Source organism: Delphinapterus leucas, chromosome X, assembly GCF_059928025.1.
Source record: "Delphinapterus leucas isolate spDelLeu-1000000601 "Yukka" chromosome X, BTC_Dleu_Yukka2, whole genome shotgun sequence".
NCBI classification, from domain to species: Eukaryota; Metazoa; Chordata; class Mammalia; order Artiodactyla; family Monodontidae; genus Delphinapterus; species Delphinapterus leucas.
In genome coordinates, this window is record NC_143150.1 from 74,995,750 (window position 1) to 75,020,501 (window position 24,752).

Below are 24,752 nucleotides of genomic sequence, written 5' to 3' on the forward strand. Positions count from 1 at the left end.
GTTTTAAACTGATAGTCATTTAAGTACAAACACATTCTAAAAGATCTACATTTTTTATAACCCTCTCCCACATTTTCTGTTTTTGATGTCATATTTTACACCTTTGTGTTCATTCCTTAAATGTTTATTGTAGTTATAGTTGATTTTACAATTTTTGTCTTTCAGTCTTCATACTAGCTTATTAATTGTTTGATCCACAGCTTTTACTATATATTTGCCTTTACAAGTGGGATTTCCCCTTTCCTATAAAATCTTCCCTTTTTTACCTTTGCTCTTCCACTTCAAGAAGACCCTTTAACACTTCTTTTAGGGTCAATTTAGTAGTTATGAACTCTTTTAGTTTTTCCTTGACTGATAAGTTCTTTATCTCTCTTTCAATTCTGAATGAAAACCTAGCTGGGTAGAGTAACCTAGGTTTAGATTCTTTCCTTTTAGCACTTTATTTTATTTTTTTTACAGTAGGTCCTTGTTAGTTGTTTATTTTAAATACAACAGTGTGTACATGTCAGTCTCAAACTCCCAGTCTAACCTCCTTCCCACCCTTCCCCTCTGGAAACCAAAATTTCATTCTCTAAGTCTGTGAGTCTGTTCCTGTTTTTTAAATAAGTTCATTTGTATCATTTTTTTGATTCCCCATATAAGTGATAGCATATGATATTTGTCTTTCTCTATCTGACTTACTTCATGTAGTATGATAATCTCCAGGTCCATCCATGTTGCCAAAAATGGCATTATTTTATTCTTTTTGTATGCACCACATCTTCTTTATCCATTCGTCTGCTGATGGACATTTAGGTTGCTTCCCTGTCTTGGCTATTGTAAACAGTGCTGCAAGAACATTGGGGTGCATGAATCCTTTTGAACCACATTTTTATCTGGATATATGCCCAGGAGTGGGATTGCTGGATAATACGGTAGCTCTATTTTTAGTTTTTAAAGGAACCTCCATACTGTTCTCCATAGTGGCTTTACCAATTTACATTTCCACCAACAGTGTAGGAGGGTTCCCTTTTCTCCACAACCTCTCTCCTATTGTTTGTAGATTTTTTGATGATGACCACTTTGACCAGTGTGAGGTCATTGTAGTTTTTATTTACATTTCTCTAATAATTAGCTATGTTGAGCATATCTTCCTGTGCCTCTTGGCCATATATATGTCTTCTTTGGAGAAATGTCTATTTAGATCTTCCACCTATTTTTTGATTGAGTAATATGTTTTTTGTATATTGAGCTGCATGAGCTGTTTGTATATTTTGTAGACTAATCCCTTCTTGGTCACATTGTTTGTGAATATTTTCTCCCATTCTCTGTGTTTTTCCATTTTGTTTGTGGTTTCCTTTGTTCAGTGCTTTATTTTTAAAATTTTTTCCACCTGTTTCCTTTATTCATTTTTTATTTATTTAAATTTTAAAATTTTTATTATATATTGGAGTATAGTTGATTAACAATGTTGTGTTAGTTTCAGGTGTACAGCAAAGTGATTCAGTTATACATATACATGTATCTATTCTTTTTCAAATTCTTTTCCCATTTAGGTTATTACAGAGTATTGAGCAGAGTTCCTTGTGCTATACAGTAGATCCTTGTTGGTTATCTATTTTAAATATAGCAGAATGTACTTGTCAATACCAAACTCTCAATCTATCCCTCCCCACCACCCTTCCCCCCCGGTCACCATAAGTTCATTCTCTAAGTCTGTGAGTCTCTTTGCTACTCCCTTCTGGGCTGCAAATTTTCTGCAGAAAAATTAGCTAATATCTTTATGGGGAGTCCATTGTATGTGACTCTTTCTTTTTCTCTTGCTGCCTTTAGAATTCTCTATCTTTAACTTTTGCCATTTTAATTAAAATATGTCTTAGTGTGGGTCTCGTTAATCTTTCTGGGACTCTCTGTGCTTCCCGTACCTGGATATCTGTTTCCTTCTTCAGGTTTGTGTAGTTTTCATCAAATACATTTTCTATCCCTTTCTCTCTTTCTTCCACTTCTGGGATCACTGTAATGAAAATGTCTTCTGACTTTTTGTTGTCCCAGAGGTCTCTTAAAATGCCCTCATTTTTTAATTTTTCTTTTTGCTGTTCTGATAGACTGACTTCCATGATTCTATCTTACAGACCACTTATTCATTCTTTTGTATCAACTAGTCTTCCCTTAATTCCTTCTAGTGTGTTTTTCATTTCAGTTATTGTATCCTTCAGCTCTGATTGTTTCTGTTTCATATTGTCTAGTTCCTTGTTTAAATTCTCACTGTGTTCATTTGTTGTTTTCTTAAGTTCAGTTAGAATTCTTATTACTAATTCTTTGAACTCTTTCTCTAGTAAATTATTTATCTCTGGTTCATTCATTTTTTTTTAAGTTTTTGTTTCTTGTTCTTTCATTTGAAACAATTTTCTCTGTCTTCTCAGTTTTGTTTAACTTTCTCTTTCTCTATGAAGTTAAGTGGTACTGTTTCCTATCCTGGTCTTGAAGGGATGTCCTTGTGTGGGAGCATCCCTATGCAGTCTGCATGTGCCCAGTGGTCTGGTGGGAGTGCTGGATCTGAAGTGAACACAGGTCACGTCTTCCACCAGGGTGTGCTGGCAGCTAGCACTTTGGTGGCCTGTGTGGTTAGAGATGGAGTGGCTAGGGCCAGAGCCAGGTGTGAGCCAGGACTCCTCCTATGCCTCACCACCCTGTAAGAGGTGGGATCTATTCACAAGGTCAAGGAGCAGAATCCTTAGGTTCAGGTCTAAACTGTTTCTATTCCCACTAAGTTTTCACTCTTTCTCATCCCAACAAGGGCACCTTTGCCCCAAAGGGGAGCAGCATCAAAGCAAGAGGGTCAGATCTAGCACCCCATGTTGGCCAAAGTGCATACTGGGACAGTTCCAGCATACCAGTCCGTGCTCAAGACAGCTCCAGATCTGCTACCTCTGTAAGCACCACTAAAGACTGCCCTCACCTTGTTCAGATGCAGTACCAGGTCCAAGTGGGCTCCATCCCCCCAAGTGTGCACTCTCTTCAACAATAGCAGCCTTTGCACTGGTGGGGAGCTGTGCCAGAAATAGAGGGGCCAGGACACATGCTGAGGTCATCATGGAAAACTGACCAAAGACCCGGGTAGTTTCAATCTGCTTTTTCCACCTTGCTCCCAGGAGTAAATCAGTGTGTGCATGCTCTTCACAAGTGGGGTCTAGGTTTTTTACAGTCCTCCTGGAAGTCCCAGTGGTTTTCTAACCAGCCAAGGGTCTTCCCAGAGTTGGATCCCAGGGCTGGGGTGTCCAAAATGTTATTTGAATGCCTCACTCCCCAGGTGGGATCTCAGAGCCCATGATACCTCTCTCCTCTTCAGTGTCCCCTCCTACAGGTGCAGGTCCCAACCTGACACTTCTCCTCCCTTCCTAGCTGACTCTTTGTGCATATTTTTTTTACAGCCTTGATTGTAGAAGAGCCTTTCTGCCAATCTCCAGTTTATTTTTAGTGAGAATTGCTCCACATGTAGATGTGTTTTTGATGCATTTGTGGGGGAAGGTGAGCTCAGCGACCTCTTACTCTGCCATCATGATCTCTCCTCCTTCAGTGTTTTTGTTTTCTTAAGATAAATACCCAGAAGTGTTAAATTGCTGGATCATTTGGTAGTTCAATTTTTAATTTTTTGAGGAATCTTCATACTTTTTTCTTTAGTGGCTGTACCAAATTACATTACTGCCAGCAGTGCAAGAGGATTCCCTTTTCTCCAGATCCTATCCAAGACTTGTTATTTGTGGTATTTTTGATGATAGTCATTCTGACAGGTGTGAAGTGATATCTCATTGTGGTTTTGTTTTGCATTTCCCTAATAATTAATGACGCTGGGCTTCTTATCATGTGTCTGTTGGCAATTTGTATATCTTCTTTAGAGAAATGTCTATTCATTTCCTCTGCCCATTTTTAAATTATATTGTCTGTTTTTTATATTGGGTTATATGATGTCTTTATATAATTTGGATATCCCCCCTTATCGGATATATCCTTTGTAATTATTTTCTCCCATTCAGTAGAATGCCTTTTCATTTTGTTGATGGTTACTTTCTATGTGAAAAAGCTCTTTTAGTTGGATTTATTCCCATTTGTATATTTTTGCTTTTGTTTCCCTTGCCTGAGGACACAGATCCAAAATGATATTGGTAATACCACTGTGAAAGAGCATACTGACTATGTTTTCTTCTGGAAGTTTTATGGTTTAAAGTCTTACATTTAATTATTTAATCCCTTTTGAGTTTGCTTTTGTATATGGGGAAAGAAAATGGTATAATTCCATTTCTTTGCATGCCACTGTTCAGTTTTTCCAACACCATTTATTGAAGAGGTTGTATTTCCCCCATTGTATATTCTTGCCTCCTTTGACATATATTATTTGACCATGTAACATGAATTTATTTTTGGGCTCTCTCTTCTATTTTATTGATCTATATGTCTGTTTTTGTGCCAATACCATACTGTTTTGATTACTATAAGTTTTGTAATATAGTTTGAAATCAGGGAGCATGGTATCTCTAGATTTGTTTTGCTTTCTCAAGATCGCTTTGGCTATTTGGGATCTTTTGTAGTTCCATATAAATTTTAGGATTATTTGTTCTAATTCTGTGAAAAATGACATTTATGTTTAATAGGGATTGTACTGAATCTATAGAATGCTTTAGGTAGCATTGATATTTCAACAATATTAATTCTTCCAATTCAAGAACACAGTATATCTCTCCATTTATTTAAGTTGTCTCCAGTTTCTTTGATCAATGTCATAGTTTTCAATGTACATATTTTTTACCTCCTTGGTTATATTTATTTCCAGGTATTTTATTCTTATTGATACACTTATAATTGGTATTGCTTTTTTTTTTTATAAGGAGGGTCATCGATGAGGTTGCTGGGGAGGTCAGGCTTTGCAGAAAGCAGAGTTTTGTTTTGTTTTTCTTTTGGCCACACCATGTGGCATGTGAGATCTTAGTTGCCTGACCAGGGATCAAATCCACCAGGTATCAGACCCATGCTCTGTGCAGTGAAAGTGCAAAGTCTTAACCACTGGACCACCAGGGAAGTCCCTGGGATTGCTTTCTTAATTTTTATTTCTAAAAGTTCATTATTAATATATGGAAATGCAGCAATTTTTTTTTTTTTTTGCAGTATGCGGGCCTCTCACTGCTGTGGCCTCTCCCATTGCAGAGCACAGGCTCCGGACGTGCAGGCTCAGAGGCCATGGCTCATGGGCCCAGCCACTCTGTGGCATGTGGGGTCTTCCCAGACTGGGGCACAAACCTGCATCGGCAGGCGGACTCCCAACCACTGCACCACCAGGGAAGCCCTCAAATTTTTGTATTTTGATTTTTTTCCTGTAACTTTACTGGATTTGTTTATCAGTTCTAACCCTTTTCTTGGAAATCTTTAAGGTTTTCTATATACAGTATCTGTCATCTGCAAACAGTGACTGTTTTACTTCTTCCTTTCCCATTTTGATTACTTTTACTTCTATTTCTGGTCTGATTACTGTGACTAGGTCTTCCAGTATTATGTTGAATGAAGTGGTGAGAGTGGGTATCCTTGTCTTGTTCCTGATTTTAGAGAAAATGCTTTCAGCTTTTCACCACTAAGTATGATATTAGCTGTGGGTTTGTCATATATGGACTTTATTATGTTGAGGTATGAACCCTCTATACTCACTTTGTTTAGAGTTTTTATCATGAGTGCATGTTGAAAGATTTGCTGAAACTATTGAGATGATTGTATGAATTTTATCTTTTGTTAATGCAGTGTATCACATTGATTGATTTTCATATATTGAACTATTCTTACATCCCTGGGATAAATTCCACTTGATCCTGGTGTATGATCCTTTTAAAGTATTGTTACATTTCATTTGCTAATATTTTGTTGACAACTTTTGCACCTATGTTCATCAGGGATATTAACCTGTAATTTCCTTTTTCTGTAGTCTTTGTCTGGTTTTGGTATCAGTGTAATGCTTGCTTCATAGAATGATTTTGGAATCATTCCTTCTTCAGTTTTTTGGAATAATTTTATAAGAATATGTATTAAGTTTTCTTTAAATATTTGGTAGATTTCACCTGTGAAGCCATCTGGTTCTGGCCTTTGTTTGTTGGTAGATTTTGGTAATACTCTTTAAATTTCCCTGCCAGTAACTTGTCTGTTCAGAGTTTTCTATTTATTCCTGATCAAGTTGGGGACATTACATGTCTCTAGGGATTTATCCATTTCTTCTAGGTTGTCCAATTTGTTGGCTTATAATTGTTCATAGACATTTCTAGTAATCTTTTGTATGTCTGTGATTTTGGTTGTAGCTGTTCCTCTTTCATTTCTGATTTTATTTGTTTCCTCTCTCTTTTTTCTTGATGAATCTGGCTAAAGGTTTATCAATTTTGTGTTTCTTTTCAAATAACCAGTTCTTAGTTTCATTGATCTTTTCTGTTTTTTTTTCTTTTGTTGTTGTTAGTCTCTATCTCAGTTATTCTGCTCTGATCTTTATTATTTACTTCCTTTCATGAATTTTGGGTTAGGTTGTTTATTTGAGATTTTTCTTGCTTCCTGTGGAAGGCCTGTATTGCTTTAAAATTCTGTCTTAAAACTGCATTTGCTGCATCCCTTGGATTTTGGAACATTGTGTTTCCATTTTCTTTTTTATCACCATATTTTTTATTTCCTCTTTGATTTTTTTCAATGATTCATTGGTTGTCTAGTAACATGTTTTTTAGACTCCACATGTTTGGTTTTTTCGCTGTTTTTCCTGTAGTTGATTTCTAGTCTGAGAGCATTGTGCTCTGAAAAGATGCTTGATATGGTTTCAATCTTTGAAAAATCTTAAAATGATCTTTTTGTTTTGTGGCCTGGCATGTAATCTATCCTGGGGAATATTCCATGTGCACTTGAAAAGAATGTTTCCTTTTGTTTTGCTGTGAAATATCCTGTATATATCTATTATGTCCATCTGATCTAAGGTGTCATTTAAGGCCAATGTTTCCTTATTGATTTTCTATCTGGATGATCTGTCCTTTGATGTAAGTGGGGTATTAAAGTTTCCTATTATTGTGTTACTGTCAATTTCTTCCTTAATGTCTGTCAATATTTGCCTTATGTATTTAGATGCTCCAATGTTGGGTTCATATACATTTACAAGTGTTATATCTTGTTGGAATGATCCCTTTATCATTATGTTATTCCCTTATTTGTCTCTTGTTATAGTCTTTCTTTTAAAATCTATATTGTCTGAAGTAAGTATTGCCACCCAGCTTTCTTTTCATTCCATTTGCATGGAGTATCTTCTTCCATCCCCTCACTTCCAGTCTGTGTGTATCTTTGGATCTGAAGTGAGTCTCTTCTCAAAACAGCATATATATGTGTCTTTAAAAAATTTATTATGCCACCCTATATATTTTTATTGTAGTGTTTAATCCATTTACATTTAAAGTAATTAGTGATAGGTATGTACTTATTGCCATTTTGCTATTTTTTTCTGATTGTTTTTGTTGTTCTTCTCTGTTCCTTTCTTCTCTTGTTCTCTTCCCTTGTGATTTAAATACTTTCTTTAGTATTATGTTTGCATTCCATTTTCTTTATTTTTGTGTGTCAGTTATCAGGTTTTGGCTTATGATTACTGTGAAGTTCTTATATGCCAAGCTCGGTGTATAGCAGTCTAATTTAAGTTGATGGTCACTTAAGTTTGAGTGTGTTCCAAAAGTGCTATGTCTCCCCCCAACATACACACAAGTTTTATGCTTTTGGCATCGTATTTAAAACATTTTTTGTGTATCTTTTAACTAATTATTGTAGATATAAATGATTTTACTAGTTTTGTCTTATAACCAACATAGTAGCTATAGGGGTGGTTGCATCACTACCTTTACTATATGTTTGCATTTATTGGTACAATAATTTTCTTTGACAATTATCATGTTTCTAGTAAAGGAAGTCCCTTTAACTCTTGTTGTAAGGTCAGTTTCATGATGATGATGAGCTCCTTTAGCTTTTGCTTTTCTGGAAAATGCTTAATCTCTCCTTCGAATCTGAATGATAATTTTGCCAGGTAGAATATACTTGGTTTTATCTTTTTTTCCTTTCAGCAGTTTGAATATGTCATTCTTATCCCTCTGGTCTGTAAAGTTTCTGCTGAAATGTCAGGTAATAGTCTTATGGAAACTCCCCTATATGTAACAAGTTGTTCTCTTGCTGCCTTTAAGATTCTCTCTTTATCTTTAACTTTTTACATTTTAACTATAAAGTATCTTGGTTTGGGTCTCTTTGGGATCATCTTGCTTGGGACTCTCTGTGCTTCCTGGACTTGAATGTCTGTCTGTTTCCTTTGCCACATTAAAGAAGTTTCAGCCATTATTTTTTCAAATAGTTTTTCTGTCCCTTTATCTCTCTCTTCTCTTTCTCAGACACTTATAGTGCAAATCTACACTTGATATTGTCACAGAGGTCCCTAATCCTCTTTTTTTTTTTTTTCTTTTTGCTGTTACTATTGGGTGATTTCCACTACCCTGTCTTCCAGGTCACTGATCCATTCTTCTGCATCATCTGATCTGCTCTTGGTTCCCTCTAGTGTTTTTCATTTCAGTTTTTATATACTTCAGCTCTAATTTGTTCTTTTTAATATTTTCTATCTCTTTGTTGAAGTTTTCACTGTGTTCCTCCATTCTTCTTCTGAATCTGGTGAGCATGTTTATGACCATTACTTTGAACTTTTATCTGGAAGATTTCTTATCTCCATTTTGTTTCATTATTTTTCTTAGGTTTTGTCTTGTACTGTTTTTGAAACATATTCTTTTGTCTCTTCACTTTGTCTAACTCTCTTTGTTTTTTGTCTATGTATTAAGTAGATCACCTATGTCTCCCGTTCTTTTTTTTTCACACACACACACTGTATTTTAATTTTACAAGAGGTAAATAAACTGACACCAAGCATTGTAAATGGATAACCACAGAAAAAGCAACAATGATTGCAATTACCAAACACGAAACACACTCATACTATGTCATAATATTGACATTCAATCCAGTAATCCTCCACTGTAACAGCTCCTTTACTTTGCAGTGAAAAATGATTTGTATATTTTTGCCTCTGAGTCCTTGTCGGATTTTTTTTATTCAAAAAGAAAGTCACAAAAATTATAGTCATCCTCAACACTTCACTCAGTCCCATGTAATTAATTTCTTTTTCATCTTCATCCTTTGTTAGCACTTTTATGAATTCATCAGTTTTCCATTAGAGTTCTGAAAATGTTTATTCATTCAGTTCAACAGTATAGTCAGTTACCAGAAACCTGTACTTGTCAGAGTCTTTTCCATGACTTCCTTGAAGATGAAACCCTTTTATAGAAATATTTTTGCAAAGGCATCAGAGTACACCCAGAACTGTCTGTAAATGACAAAAGACTAAAAATGACCATGGTTAAAGATTTGATGAAAGTTCATAATAATGCAATTGACAAGGAAATTTAGCTATTTCTGAGATATATATTTTAAAGTAAAAACTAGAATTATGACTTATAACATTATACCAGAACATATAAGATTTTTAGAAATTTCATGTGTCTGAAACATTTATATTAACATATTTCCATACAAATAACCCAATGAAAGTTTAGTATTAGTTGTTTTTTTGTTTTTTGTTTGTTTTTTTATACTGTAGGTTCTTATTAGTCATCAATTTTATATACATCACTGTATACATGTCAATCCCAATCGTCCAATTCAGCACACCACCATCCCCACCCCACCGCATATTCCCCCCTTGGTGTCCATACGTTTGTTCTCTACATCTGTGTCTAAACATCTGCCCTGCAAACCAGTTCATCTGTACCATTTTTCTAGGTTCCACATACATGCATTAATATACAATATTTGTTTTTCTCTTTCTGACTTATTTCACTCTGTATGACAGTCTCGAGATCCATCCACATCTCAAAAAATGACTCAATTTCATTTCTTTTTATGGCTGAGTAATATTCCATTGTATATATATGTACCACATCTTCTTTATCCATTCATCTGTTGATGGGCATTAAGCTTGTTCCATGACCTGGCTATTGTAAATAGTGCTGCAATGAACACTGGGGTGCGTGTGTCTTTTTGAAATATGTTTTTCTCTGGGTATATGCCCAGTAGTGGGATTGCTGGATCATATGGTAATTCTATTTTTAGTTTGTTAAGGAACCTCCATACTGTTCTCCATAGTGACTGTATAAATTTACATTCCCACCAACAGTGCAAGAAGATTCCCTTTTTTCACACCCTCTCCAGCATTTGTTGTTTGTAGATTTTCTGATGATGTCCATTCTAAATGGTGTGAGGTGATACCTCATTGTACTTTTGATTTGCATTTCTCTAATAATTAGTGATGTTGAGCAGCGTTTGATGTGCTTCTTGGCCATCTGTGTGTCTTCTTTGGAGAAATGTCTATTTAGTTCTTCTGCCACTTTTGGATTGGGTTGTTTGTTTCTTTAATATTGAGCTGCATGAGATGTTTATATATTTTGGAGATTAATCCTTTGTCCATTGATTCGTTTGCAAATATTTTCTCCCATTCTGAGGGTTGTCTTTTCATCTTGTTTATGGTTTCCTTTGCTGTGCAAAAGCTTTGAAGTTTCATCAGGTCCCATTTGTTTATTTTTGTTTTTATTTCCATTACTCTACAATGTGGATCAAAAAAGATCTTCCTGTTATTTATCTCAAAGAGTGTTCTTCCTATATTTTCCTCTAGGAGTTTTATAGTGTCTGGTCTACTTTAGGTCTCGAATCCATTTTGAGTTTATTTTTGTGTATGGTGTTAGGGAGTGTTCTAATTTCATTCTTTTACATGTAGCTGTCCAGTTTTCCCAGCACCACTTATTGAAGATACTGTCTTTTATTTGTATATCTTTGCCTCCTTTATCATAGATTAGTTGAACCTAGGTGCGTGGGTTTATCTCTGGGCTTTCTATTTTTTCCATTGATCTATGTTTTTGTTTTTGTGCCAGTACCATATGTTTTGATTACTGCAGCTTTGTAGTATAATCTGAAGTCAGGGAGTCTGATTCCTCCAGCTCCAGTTTTTACCCTCAAGACTGCTTTGGCTGTTAGGGGTCTTTTGTGTCTCTATGAATTTTAACATGATTTGTTCTAGTTCTGTAAAAATGCCACTGGTAATATGATAGGGATTGCATTGAATCTGTACATTGCTTTGGGTAGTATAGTCATTTTCACAATATTGATTCTTCCAATCCAAGAACATGGTATATCTCTCCAACTGTTGGTATCATCTTTCATTTTTTCATCAGTGTCTTATAGTTTTCTGCATACAGGTCTTTTGTCTCCCTAGGTAGGTTTATTCCGAGGTATTTTATTCTTTTTGTTGCAATGGTAAACGGAAGTGTTTCCATAATTTCTATTTCAGATTTTTCATCATTAATGTATAGGAATACAAGAGATTTCTGTGCATTAATTTTGTGTCCTGAAACTTCACCAAATTCTTTGATTAGCTCTAGGAGTTTTCTGGTGGCATTTTTAGGATACTGTATGTATAGTATCATGTCATCTGCAAACAGTGACAGTTTTATTTCTTCTTTTCTAATTTGTATTCCTTTTATTTCTTTTTCTTCTCTGATTGCCATGGCTAGGACTTCCAAAATTTTGTTGAATAATAGTGATGAGAGTGGGCATCCTTTTCTCATTCCTGATCTTAGAGGAAATTCTTTCAGTTTTTCACCATTGAGAATGATGTTTGCTGTGGGTTTGTCATATATGGCCTTTATTATGTTGAGGTAGGTTCCCTCTATGCCCACTTTCTGGAGTGTTTTTATCATAAATGGTGTTGAATTTTGTCAAAAGCTTTTTCTGCATCTATTGAGATGATCATATGGTTTTTATTCTTCAATTTGTTAACATGGTATTTCACATTGATTGATTTCTGTATATTGAAGAATCCTTGCATCGCTGGGATAAATCCCACTTGATCATGGTGTATGATCCTTTTAATGTGTTGCTGGATTCTGTTTGCTAGTATTTTTTTGAGGATTTTTACATCTATATTCATCAGTGATATTGGTCTGTAATTTTCTTTGTAGTATCTTTGTCTGGTTTTGGTGTCAGGGTGATGCTGGCCTCATAGAATGAGTTTGGGAGTGTTCCTTCCTCTGCAATTATTTGAAGAGTTTGAGAAGGATGGGTGTTAGCTCTTCTCTAAATGTTTGATAGAATTACCCTGTGAAGCCATCTGGTCCTGGACTTTTGTTTGTTGGAAGATTTTTAATCAGTTTCAATTTCATTACTTGTGATTGTTCTGTTCATATTTTCTGTTTCTTCCTGGTTCAGTCTTGGAAGGTTATACCTTTCTAAGAATTTGTCCATTTCTTTCAGGTTGTACATTTTATTGGCAGAGAGTTGCTTGTTGTAGTTTCTTAGGATGCTTTGTTTTTCTGTGGTGTCTCTTGTAACTTCTCCTTTTTCATTTCTAATTTTATTGATTTGAGTCCTTTCCCTCTTTTTATTGATGAGTCTGGCTAATGGCTTATCAATTTTCTTTATCTTCTCAAAGAACCAGCTTTTAGTTTTATTGATCTTTGCTATTGCCTTCTTTTTTTTCTATTTCATTTATTTCTGCTCTGATCATTATGATTTCTTTCCTTCTGCTAACTTTGGGTTTTGTTTGTTCTTCTTCCTCTAGTTGTTTTAAGTGTAACATTAGATTGTTTACTTGATATTTTTCTTGTTTCTTGAGGTAGGCTTGTATAGCTATAAACTTCCCTCTTAGAACTGCTTTTGTGGCATGCCATAGGTTTTGGATCATCGTTTTTTCATTGTCATTTGTCTCTAGGTATTTTTTGATTTCCTCTTTGATTTCTTCCGTGATCTCTTGGTTGTTTAGTAACGTATTGTTTAGCCTCCATGTGTTTGTGTGTTTTACATTTTTTTCCCCTGTAATTCATTTCTAATACCATAGTGTTGTGCTCAGAAAAGATGCTTCATATGATTTCAATTTTTTTAAGTTTACTGAGGCTTGATTTGTGAACCAAGGTGTGATCTATCCTGGAGAATGTTCCGTGTGCACTTGAGAAGAAAGTGTAATCTGCTGTTTTTGGATGGAATGTCCTATAAATATCAACTAAATCTATCCGGTCTATTGTGTCATTTAAAACTTCTGTTTCCTTATTTATTTTCATTTCGGATGATCTGTCCATTGGTGTAACTGAGGTGTTAAAGTTCCCCCCATTATTGTGTTACTGTCGATTTCCTCTTTTATACCTGTTAGCACTTGCCTTATGTATTGAGGTGCTCCTATGTTGGGTGCATATATATTTATAATTGTTATATCTTCTTCTTGGATTGATCCCTTGATCATTATGTAGTGTCGTTCCTTGTCTCTTGTAACCTTCTTTATTTTAAAGTCTATTTTACCTGATATGAGTATAGCTACTCCAGCTTTCTTTCGATTTCCATTTGCATGGAATATCTTTTTCCATTCCCTCACTTTCAGTCTGTATGTGTCCCTAGGTCTGAAGTGGGTCTCTTGTAGACAGCATATATATGGGTCTTGTTTTTGTATCTTTTCAGCAAGAGTGTGTCTTTTGGTTGGAGCATTTAATCCATTCACGTTTAAGGTAATTATTGATATATATGTTCCTATGACCATTTTCTTAATTGATTTGTGTTTGTTTTTGTAGGTCCTTTTCTTTGCTTGTGTTTCCCACTTAGAGAAGTTTCTTTAGCATTTGTTGTAGAGCTCGTTTGGTGGTGCTGAATTCTCTTAGCTTTTGCTTGTCTGTAAAGCTTTTGATTTCTCCATCGAATCTGAATGAGATCCTTGCTGTGTAGAGTAATTTTGGTTGTAGTTTCTTCCCTTTCATCACTTTAAGTATATCATTCCACTCTCTTATGGCTTGTAGAGTTTCTGCTGAGAAATCAGCTGTTAACCTTATGGTTGTTCCCTTGTATGTTATTTGGCATTTTTCCCTTGCTGCTTTCAATAATTTTTCTTTGTTTTTAAGTTTTGCCAATTTGTTTACTATGTGTCTCGGCATGTTTCTCCTTGGGTTTATCCTGTCTGGGACTTGCTGTACTTCCTGAACTTGGGTGGCTATTTCCTTTCCCATGTTAGGGAAGTTTTCATCTATAATCACTTGAAATATTTTCTCTGGTCCTTTCTCTCTCTCTTCTCCTTCTGGGACCCCTATAATGCAAATATTGTTGTGTTTAATGTTGTCCCAGAGGTCTCTTAAGCTGTCTTCATTTCCTTTCAGTTTTTTTTCCTTTAGTCTGTTCTGCAACAGTGAATTCCACCATTCTGTCTTCCAGGTCACCTATCCATTCTTCTGCCTCAGTTATTCTGCTATTGATTCCTTCTAGTGTAGTTTTCATTTCAGTTATTGTATTGTTCATCTCTGTTTGTTTGTTCTTTAATTCTTCTATGTCTTTGTTAAACATTTCTTGCATCTTCTTGATCTTTGCCTCCATTCTTTTTCAGAAATCCTGGATCATCTTCACTATCATTATTTTGAATTGTTTTTCTGGAAGGTTGCCTATCTCCACTTAGTTTAGTTGTTTTTCTGGGGTTTTATCTTGTTCCTTCACCTGGTATATAGCCCTCTGCCTTTTCATCTTGTCTATCTTTCTGTGAATGTGGTTTTTGTTCCACAGGCTGCAGGATTGTAGTTCTTCTTGCTTCTGCTGTCTGCCCTCTGGTGGATGAGGCTATCTAAGAGGCTTGATGGGAGTGTCTGGTGGTGGATACAGCTGACTGTGGCTCTGGTGGGCAGAGCTCAGTAAAAATTTAATCCACTTGACTGTTGATGTGGTGCTGGGTTCCCTCCCTGTTGGTTGTTTGGCCTGAGGCAACCCAACACTGGAGCCTACCTGGGCTCTTTGGTGGGACTAATGACAAACTCTGGGAGGGCTCATGCCAAGGAGTACTTCCAAGAACTTCTGCTGCTAGTGTCCTTGTCCCCATGGTGAAACAGAGCCACCCCCTGCTTCTGCAGGAGATGCTTCAACACTAGCATTTAGGTCTGGTTCAGTCTCCCCTGGGGTCACTGCTCCTTCCCCTGGGTCCCGATGCACACACTAGTTTGTGTGTGCCATCCAAGAGTGGAGTCTCTGTTTCCCCCAGTCCTGTTGAAGTCCTGCAATCAATTCCCACTAGGCTTTAACTTCTGATTCTTTAGGAATTCCTCCTCCCGTTTCCAGACCAGGTTGGGAAGCCTGACGTGGAGCTCAGAACCTTCACTCCAGTGAGTGGAGTTCTGTGGTATAAGTGTTTGCCAGTCTGTGAGTCACCCACCCACCAGTGATGGGATTTAATTTTACTGTGATGGCGCCCCTCCTACCATCTCACTGTGGCTTCTCCTTTGTCTTTGGATGTGGGGTATCTTTTTTGGTGAGTTCCAGTGTCTTCCTGTCGATGATTGTCCAGCAGCTAGTTGTGATTCTGGTGTTCTCACAAGAGGGAGTGAGAACACATTCTTCTACTCCACCATCTTAGTTCCTCCCTCCCATTCTTCAAACAGTGGATTTTTGTAGAAGGTATCCTGTGGGGTGCAGTAGTGTGCTCCTCCCTGGTTGCCAGATCCAGGTGCACCCAAAGTGTGCTGCACATGCACATGTGCTGCATGTGCCCTTTTTTGTGGATGGGCCATGATTGCTGCAGCCATGCTAATGTGTGGGCCTGGCCCCTGGTGTGGTTGGTGATAAGGTCTGGCTGAAATTGTTGTGGGCATTCTGCTTTTCATGACTGGCCCCTGGGAGCTGCTTTGGGAGCACACCAGTGCTAGCTGAGGTCACCTAACAGGTCTGGCAGGGTAGGGGAATGCTTTGGAAGGGCTCTGGTGTTGGCAAGGGGCACCAGGCACCTACTTGGTCTGAAGCAGTTGTAACCACTTTTGGGGGATGACGATGCTGGCCAAAGGCTCTCACGAGGTTTGACAATACAGGGAATGCTGCTTTGGGGTATTGCCAGCTGGGTTGTTCCATGGGTGAACCTGTGGTGGGGCAAGCATTGCTAGAAAATTCAATGGGAAAAGTCAGAAATGACACCTGCCAACCCTGGGCCATGTAGGTAGAGGGTGACCCAAAAAAAGAAAAAAATGGTGCCCATTAGCTCCTCTGTGAACAGAGAAAGTTCCAGTAGATCTCTACCCTTTGAGCACATGCCCTAAAATTAGTGAATCCATCTTCTTCATGTATGACTCAAGCTGTTTTCTAACTGTTGCCTCTGTGTTGGGACTCGGAGTGAATGAGTTTTTCCATGTACCCTGTAAGAGTGGATCCTCAGTTTCATATAATCTTTGGGATCTTTTAGACATAGGCCTTGCTGGTATTCAAAGCCAGATATTATGGGGGCTCATCTTCCCAGTGTAGGTTCCCTGGGCTTGGAAACCCAATGTTGGATTTGAAGCCCTCGCTCCTCAGGGAAGACCTCTGAGGCTGTGATATTCCTCCTATCTGTGGTTTGCAGCACTGGAGGTATGAGTCCTGGACAGACTGTGTCTCTTTTGCTCCTATCTGTCTCAGTGTGGCTTTTTCTTTTTATCCTTAGTTGCAGAAAACTTTAGGTCATTCTCAGAGATAGTTCATCTATATGTAGTTGTAATTTTAGTGTGTCTGTGGGAGGAGGCAGCCCAGGGTCTTCCTACTCCATCATCTTGTCCCACTCCCCACAGTTGGAGTTAATGGGCAGGCAGGGAAAAATATTGGTAAAAAATAGAGATTTTGAAATCACTCATATATTGATGGTATTAGAAGTCCTAGGAGTAAATGAAATCACCTAGGGAGTGTGTAGAATATTATGGATGTCCAAAATTTGAGAACGGGTTGAGAAGAGAAAGCAGTGAAGAAATCAGAAAGGTAAGAAGAGAACAAGGAGAGGCAATCCTCTTTATTGGTGCTCAGGTGGGTGATAGAGAGCAGTCAAGTGTGTAAAAGGCTACAGTTAGTTGCAGAGGATTTAATCTGAGAAAAAACACTGGATTTGGCAATTCCAAAGTCATCTTTCATAAAGCAAGTGGGATAAGAGACATATTGTATGAGTAATTCATTTATTTTTCATTGAGCAACTACTATGTGATGTTAATGACCTTTAGCCAAAGGCCACCAGGAACACATCTGTAGTTAAACAAGTTGGGTTTTATTACTCCTTGGAGTTAGGGAGGATACACATTGTGAGGAATCATGAGGTTCCCTCTCACTAAGAGGGTGCTAGAAATAACCTATTATAGGATTTGTTCTTTTTTGGGGAAGGTTGAAGGAAGTAGAGTGTTGTTCTAGATTAGATACTGTCAGAAATTGGGGGCAATTTTATGACTTTGTTTTAGTCTGTGCTTAAACAAAATTATGACATGGCCTTGTTTTGTTTTATTTTACTGTAGTCTAAGAATAACTTTATCTGAGGTTGCATTCTTTGACATTATATCCAACAGGGGGACAAAATGACCTAGTTATGATGTCAGACTAGCTTGTTAATAATATTGAGGTCTAGCTGTGAATACCAAATCAGTTCTTGAAGTCAGGGACTCATTTTCTTTTTCAGCCTCCTCCTTATAGCTAAAGACACTTGATGTCAGGCTGCAGGACATTAATCCACGATATCCAGCTTTTCACAATTACCAATATTTTCTTGATTAAGATTAGAAGAGTGTCCATTAAATGTCACAGCTAGTTGAACCAGAGTTAATCTTTCATCTTCTTCTGTCATGGCATGAGTTTTTGACCCATTGGACATGCCTATGGCTGCTTAGTAGCATTTAAGACTCTAGACAGGATATATAAGCCATATAACACAGTCATTTGTCAGAAATAAAATGGTTATTAGTACTTTTAACAGATCTTGAAGCAAGAATCTAGATTATAAAGGACCCAGGCAATGAAAACATATCCCAGAATTCAGCAGGGTCTGTTTTAGAGTGCCAAGAGCTTTTTCTTTTAGCCTAGTCACAGACTGTTCTACTTGTCCTTAGTATTTACATAGATGCAACAATAAAGATTTGTTATAACACAAACTCTCCCTTGGCTAGATAAGAGGAAATCAAAGAGTGTACCACTGTGCATGATAACTCCAGTTAATGGATTTATAATTTGTTTGACCGCCAGAGAAGAAATAGTATCATTTAATGACTTCTGCTAAAGTTGAAAACAAGTTTTGGACAAACTTTTCTAATTGTATTATTCCCATTGTGGAAATTACAGCTCACATGAGGAGGAAATCAATTATCCCTCTTGAAAGTTTTCTAGAATAATCTATGTTTATTTTATTTTGAAGGTGTCTGGCCAAAATATTAAATGAAACATGATTTACTGGAGGGCTGATAGTTTTAAATATCTGGGAATCTCTAACAATTTGGAGTTAAGTTAGTGTGCAGTAGGCAGGTATATGCCTGATATCCATGTAAGAAATAGTATCCTAGTGGAGCACAGTTTGTATTGAGAGCATAAGTATAAATTATTATAATAGGGATGAATGAATTTTTGTTCCTTGAGATGCACAGATTATTTGAGTGGAATCAAACCATTTCTGTAAAGCAAACTGAAGTGCCTCTGAAGAGAACAAAATGATTATTATAGCCAAGATAGCCCCCCAATATGTAAGCCCATTTCTGATTGACTAAGCCTTGATGATAGGATTGTAATGACCTCCACATTTTGCTGACATGAGGTCAAAGTTTAATTTTTATAAGACTGAAGTTTGGGATTAATGGTGTGAGGGAGAGTCAAGTACTGAAGGGGCTTGTTAAAAGGAAGTTGTCTTTTGAAAGATTTAAAGGAACAGCTATTAATTTTTTGTCAGGAGAGTCAGGTGAGAGGAGACAGGGCCAGCAACCTGTTAGATTTAGATCAGCAGCTATCATATGGGGAAAATATATGAGTTTTGCTTTCTCTTAAATGATTGGAGACCATAAGGGTCAGAAATAATAGGATACAGATAAGGGAGATAATCTTAGTGTTTTCATTAATTAATCTATCAAAGTGGATTAATAGGCCAGATTAGTAGTAGAGTAAAGAGACAGGAAAGAGTGTTGAAGTATCAGAAAAGTAATACTGTTCCACTGTTTAGGACCAGGGAACAGAGGGAAGCTGTCCCTCTCTGAAGTCAGTAGGTCCCAGGGGATTTCTAATAAGCCTGTTTAGATTTCTAGATAGAATAGACATTCAGTAGTCAGTCAGGAAGAAGGAATGTAGGTATTTTGACCTGGAAATATGAATGTAAGAATCTACACCTTAAAGTTTTAATTCTGTGTCAGTTGTTAACAGTATCTGGTAAGGCCCTTTTCATCAAGCCTCTAGGGCAGTTTTTTTTCTGGTGTCTTTTCCAAAAGATTACATCTCAAGGTTGAAGATCATGTAGAGGCTTATTTTCATGCATGTTTTGGAAATGGAGCTCATACTTGTTGATGATAAAGCTGGAGGTATCACATGAGTCCCTTGAAGTAATTAATCACATCTGCTTGCAATATAAAATTCATGGGGTGGCCTATTGTTATTTTATAAGGAGATAACCTGCAGATCCCAGAGGGGGTTGATCTTCTACACATTAAAGATAAGGGCAATACTTTAGGATATGAGATTTCAAGGATTTCTGAGAATGTCTTTAATTTTAGTTTTAGAATTCTGTTAGTCCTCTATTTTTCCTAATGACAGTGGAAGAAAAGGCCGGTGACTATTCTGGGTAAAAGTTAAAATTTTACAGATTTTCCTGATAACAGTTCAGTAAAATGAATATCTCTGATGTAGCTAAATGGGAATTCCCTGCATTGGAAAAAGGAAATCAAGAAGATTTGTTGGGGTTGGGGAGCTGTTCACAGGGTTGTAGCTCTCCAGTAAGGAAAAGCTTTAACCCACCCTAAAAATAAACAAAAAACAACTGCAATATATTCATAACCTATTGCAGAAAGCATTTGTATGAAATCCATTTGGAGGTGTTTAAAGGGCCTTTGAGGCTTTGGTTTCTGTCCGTGTCCCACCTTTCCAGTTTTGCCAGGATTGAGTTGTTGGCATGTAGGACACATTTTGGGTCTTCCTTGGCAATAACTCTAACATTGCCACACCAATGATGGTTTAATGTGTTGCCAGTTTATCTCTCCTATTATAAGTAATGACATGAAGCATTTTTACTAAATTCCATTTTAAATTATTTAATGCTATCAGTTGGCCATCCTGAGAGTGCCAATTATTATCTTTGTGCAAAGAGAATCCTGACTTTTCTCATTTCATTTTCTCTAAATCAGGGACTTGTCTCTGACCATTAATATACAGCCTCTTTGAATTTTTCCAAGGTCTCTCTTTTCTGTGTGATTACAGGAGCAATTATCTTGGTTAATGCTACTTGTTTAGCATAGTGGTCCTCTGAAGCATTACCATAATATTCTGAATCTTTGTACTTTGAATGACCTTTTATTTATTATAGCAATGTCCTTAGGTAACAGCAAAGTATCTAGAAGTTCTTCAAATTGTCATCCTTTTTTCCTTAGGTTTTTATCAAGGTTAAAAACCTCTTTGTTACCAAATCATCCCAAATTGGTGGATTACCCCAAAAGCACATCTGCTATCAATATAAATATTTGCTTTTACTTTCTTCCAGCTGACAGGTTTGGGTAAGGGCAATTATTTAATCATCTAAGATGATTTAATTTCTGGGAGCAGTCTATATTTTGAGTGAATTTAGGTGTGTGATGACATTTTTAAAAATGAACAAATGAAACTAAGTCAGTTGTATCCAAGGGAATATCTAATAGAATGATTTAAGACTATGCTCAAAGCACTGAGAGTTAACAGAAAAATTTGGTGACAAAAAGGAACCTCTACTAATTTGGGCATTTTAGAGGAAAAATCCAAATTATAATTTTCTTCCTTTGATACATTATTTAACAAATTGTAGTAAAGGCTCTATGAATATAACTTTATTTATATGCATTTAGGCATACACTGTTATAAGAACAAACACATAAAGTAATAGTGTAAAGCTTTAAGTATAGCTTTAAATTTTAACTAATTAGTTGGTCTACTTCAAGTAATATATGTCATCTTAAATTTATCATTTGAATGATCTTTAATAACTTTTGTACTAAACAGAAAATCACATCTCTTATTCTGTTCACATACCTCTAAATGCAATTACTGTACCTAGTACAATTGTTTACATTTATTAACATCTCTAATTAAACTAAACAATTTGCTCTTTTTTCTCGAGACACAAAAAACCCTAGAGGACAGAAAGTTAAAAATCCTCCAGTTACTTTTTCCATCTACATTTATCTTATATTGTTCACAAAATTTGAGAACAGATATATACACAGTATTATCTAAAACCATTTGCATATTTTGTTAATCTACTGACATTTTAAGAAATGGAGAAAAATAAAATTTAAGTTCAGTAACCAGTGTTTTTGTATTTTTTTCTCTTTAGAAACCGTTCAAGCATTTAGAGATTATTTGCTAATTAACTTAGTAAAGTTAATTAATCTAGAAATTACAGTTTAGTTAATGCATTAAATCTTTTATTAATTGTAGCTTTTAAAAATTAAACCCTTTAAATGACATCCATTACAATTATTTTTAGTTAAATACAATTTTATAAATATAATTTTTATTTTTAAAGAAGTTATGGAAATGATGAAATATTATTTAACTCATAAAACTAGGTGCAGGCTATTTAGGAAGTTTAAATCATGAGAAATTTAACCTTGGTTCTGAACAAACCAAAATTTTATGGTAACATTTTACTTTTGGTAACCTAATTGTTGATAGCAGAATCATGTGAAAGCTTATCTTATATCTTGAAATTGAAGCCTCTTCATATTACTTAATATCTATAGTTAAAATGGTTATTATATAAAAATATACTTTTTATTGTCCACAAAGAAGCATAATCGTTTTGTTAATAATTTTTCTTTCCTTTGACAAGTTTATTGCTTATCTGAACTAAATATTCCTAGACTATGTACATAACAATTAAATAATTTTAATTAGTTAATTTTTAAAGTCTCATAAGAGAGGGAAAGAGGAGAGAAAATGATACAGAAAAATGAGAAGGAGCCGGATTTAGACAAATAGCTATGTTTTCTCTGTAAAGTAAGAGAAGAAAGTTTAGATGTAGAAAAAGATATTTTTGACATGTACACATAATAGAGAATCATACAAATTTTGATATAATTTGGGTTCTTGAGAATTTTATGAAGTTATATAACTAAAAAGCCTGCAATTATTAACGCCCAACATATAGAAATGAAGGAGATATTTCCCCCTGCTAGACAAAATGACCTATCTTTTAGACAAACACATTTCTCATGAATTTTTTTATTTCTGGTATGTAAGTTTTCTTTAAAATGTTAAGCCGAATGTTGAAGTTCATGTAACGGGATGACTTTCCAGTCAAATTTTTGTTTACATATCATATCTGCAATAATCAACAAGAAAGTGGAAAAAACATTAGGAATGTCAACATCAGAATCTAATCCTAAGTACTATTTAGGAGACAGCTACTCATATTTTGCAATAGCTTTAGCTAAATAATGTTTTAGGGAAGCAATATTTGAGTCTGAATTGCATTTAGAAACCCCTTCATACCAATTAAAGAAAGTAGACTATTGGACACTCAGAGTTTGGTTTCCTTTTTGTTTTAAGGCATCTTTCAAAGAACATTTGTCTATATCAAATTTCTCCCAAAGTGAGCACTGTAATTCCAAATTTTCCTTGGTGAGATTGTACCAGATTGCAAGATATGCATATTAGCATTCTAGTTAGAACACAAAGGAAGCAGGTGTTTGGCCTGAAGGAGGTGCAGTTTTCGATGGAAAAGGCTCCACAAGAACTACACCAGGTCCATAAGAAGGTACTTGTATGACCTGTGTATCCAGAGCTTGGTCAATGACCAGTAGTTATTGATCAAGGGCTGGACAAAACGTCCCGATTTTGGACAGACTGAACTAAATACCAGAAATTCTCAAGGACACAAAAACAAGACTGAAGAAATCCTTGTAAGGTTTTGAAATGATGGCCTGGGGTAAAGTTTGTCCAAAGGACACTGGTTTGAGGAAAAAAAAAAGTTCTGAACTTCTCAGCCCTAAGGCTAGCATGAGGACAGACTTATTGGACCAGTACTCCTCCTCTCCCTATAGAATTTTCCTCTTATAAGCAAGCAACAATCAAGACACTAGACAAGAATACAGACAGAAAAGGGGGCATTAGACAAACAGATGTTAGATGCTAGAAAATATTTCACAAAAGAACAATACAAATCTAATCAATAACCAAAATCTCAAAGAGGGACTTATTCCTAGGAAAACAAAATAAACCCAATGTTGAAAGGCTTCAGTGAAATAGTGGAGTCCAATTTAGCATGGATTTATCGCTCAGTCAACATCATTTGGAACCTTGTTCCGATAGAGACACAAGTGATCTCAAATGTGCAGATTGTTATATATCAATACTAAAATTCTCAGTCCAAGGGAATGAGTATCTCAGGGAAATCTTTATTGGTGCCTCAAATTCTGTCAATGCACTTCAACTGAAGACCACCAGGGACACCTTGTAGTTAAACAAGTTGGGTTTTTTACTCATTGCAGCAAGAGAGAACACACACCATGTAGAACCATGGAATATCCCAGTAAGAATATCTTAGAAAGAAACTATTATAAGATTTGGGCTTTTTGTGTGATTTTGGAGAGGGTCAAAGAAAGTGGAGGTTTGCTTTAAATGTTACTGAAAATATGGGGGGCAATTTTATGATTGGGTATGTTATAGGTGACACAGTCACCTTGATTTTGTCTCAGACAAAATTATGACAGAGCCTTGTTTTGCTTCATTTTGCCTTGGTCTCAGAGTAATCTTGTGTGGGATGGTATCCGATAAGATTGTTTATATCCAACAGGTGAACAAAATGGCCTGGCTGTGAGTGTCTGACCAGCTTGTAATAATATTGAGGTTGAATTGTGAATACGAGATCAGTTATGGACATAAGGGGCATTTTTTTCTTGATCAGTGTCAAGTATTATTCAATGAGTTGGCACACAGAGGTTAAAGAAAAACAAATAAAAACACCCCAAAGTTCCCATTTTCATGGAGCCCAAATTCTAGTGGTGGAGATAGGGAGAAAAATAATGCTGGGTAAGGAGAAAAGAGAGTGATAAGGTTGGGGTACTATGTTAAACAAGGTAGTCAAGGATGGCCTATTTGACAAGGCTACATTTGAGAAGAGATGTGAAGAAATTGAAAGAGTGAGACATGTATATTAAACATGATTCCAGGCAGAAGGAACCTGGGCTCTGAGGAGGACACACATGTAGTGAGGAAGAGAAAGCATGCCAGTGTGGTTGGAGCACAGTGAGGGGGAAAATAGTAAGAGATGAGGTCAGAGTTTCTATGGACATTTTAATGACTTTGGCTTTTCTCCTCAAAGAGTTTAGAAGCCATTCACGTTTCTGAGCAGAGGATTGACATGACTTTTGTGTGTAAAGGAATGGAAGGCACTTGATTTTGTTTATAGGCTGAGGGAAAGGAATAAGTGGAGAGAAAGTCTGGAGATAAAGGAGAGATGGAAAGAATGAGAGAGAGAGAGAGAGGAGCTGTGAAATTTTCAGAGATGCATTTTTTTCTAGCTGAGGATGTTCCTTTATATTCCTAGTTTATTGAGTGTTTCTACCATGATAAGGTGACAGACTTTGTCAAATGTTTTAGCTGTATATATGGAGATGATAATGTGGTTTTTGTTTATTATTCTATTGATATGGTATGTTACATTAATTGATTTTGGGGGGATGTTGAAC

General features: G+C 36.2%; 1 protein-coding gene across 1 annotated transcript in view; it reads left to right on the forward strand.

The window, feature by feature from the left end:
• OPHN1 (oligophrenin 1) overlaps positions 1–24,752 on the forward strand; it is a 684,959-nt gene that overhangs the window by 641,517 nt on the left and 18,690 nt on the right. The window contains exon 26 of the mRNA XM_022561083.3: positions 1–24,752. This exon is cut by the window's left edge and continues 21,524 nt beyond it; it is cut by the window's right edge and continues 18,690 nt beyond it. The gene's annotated coding sequence lies outside the window, so the exon portion shown is untranslated.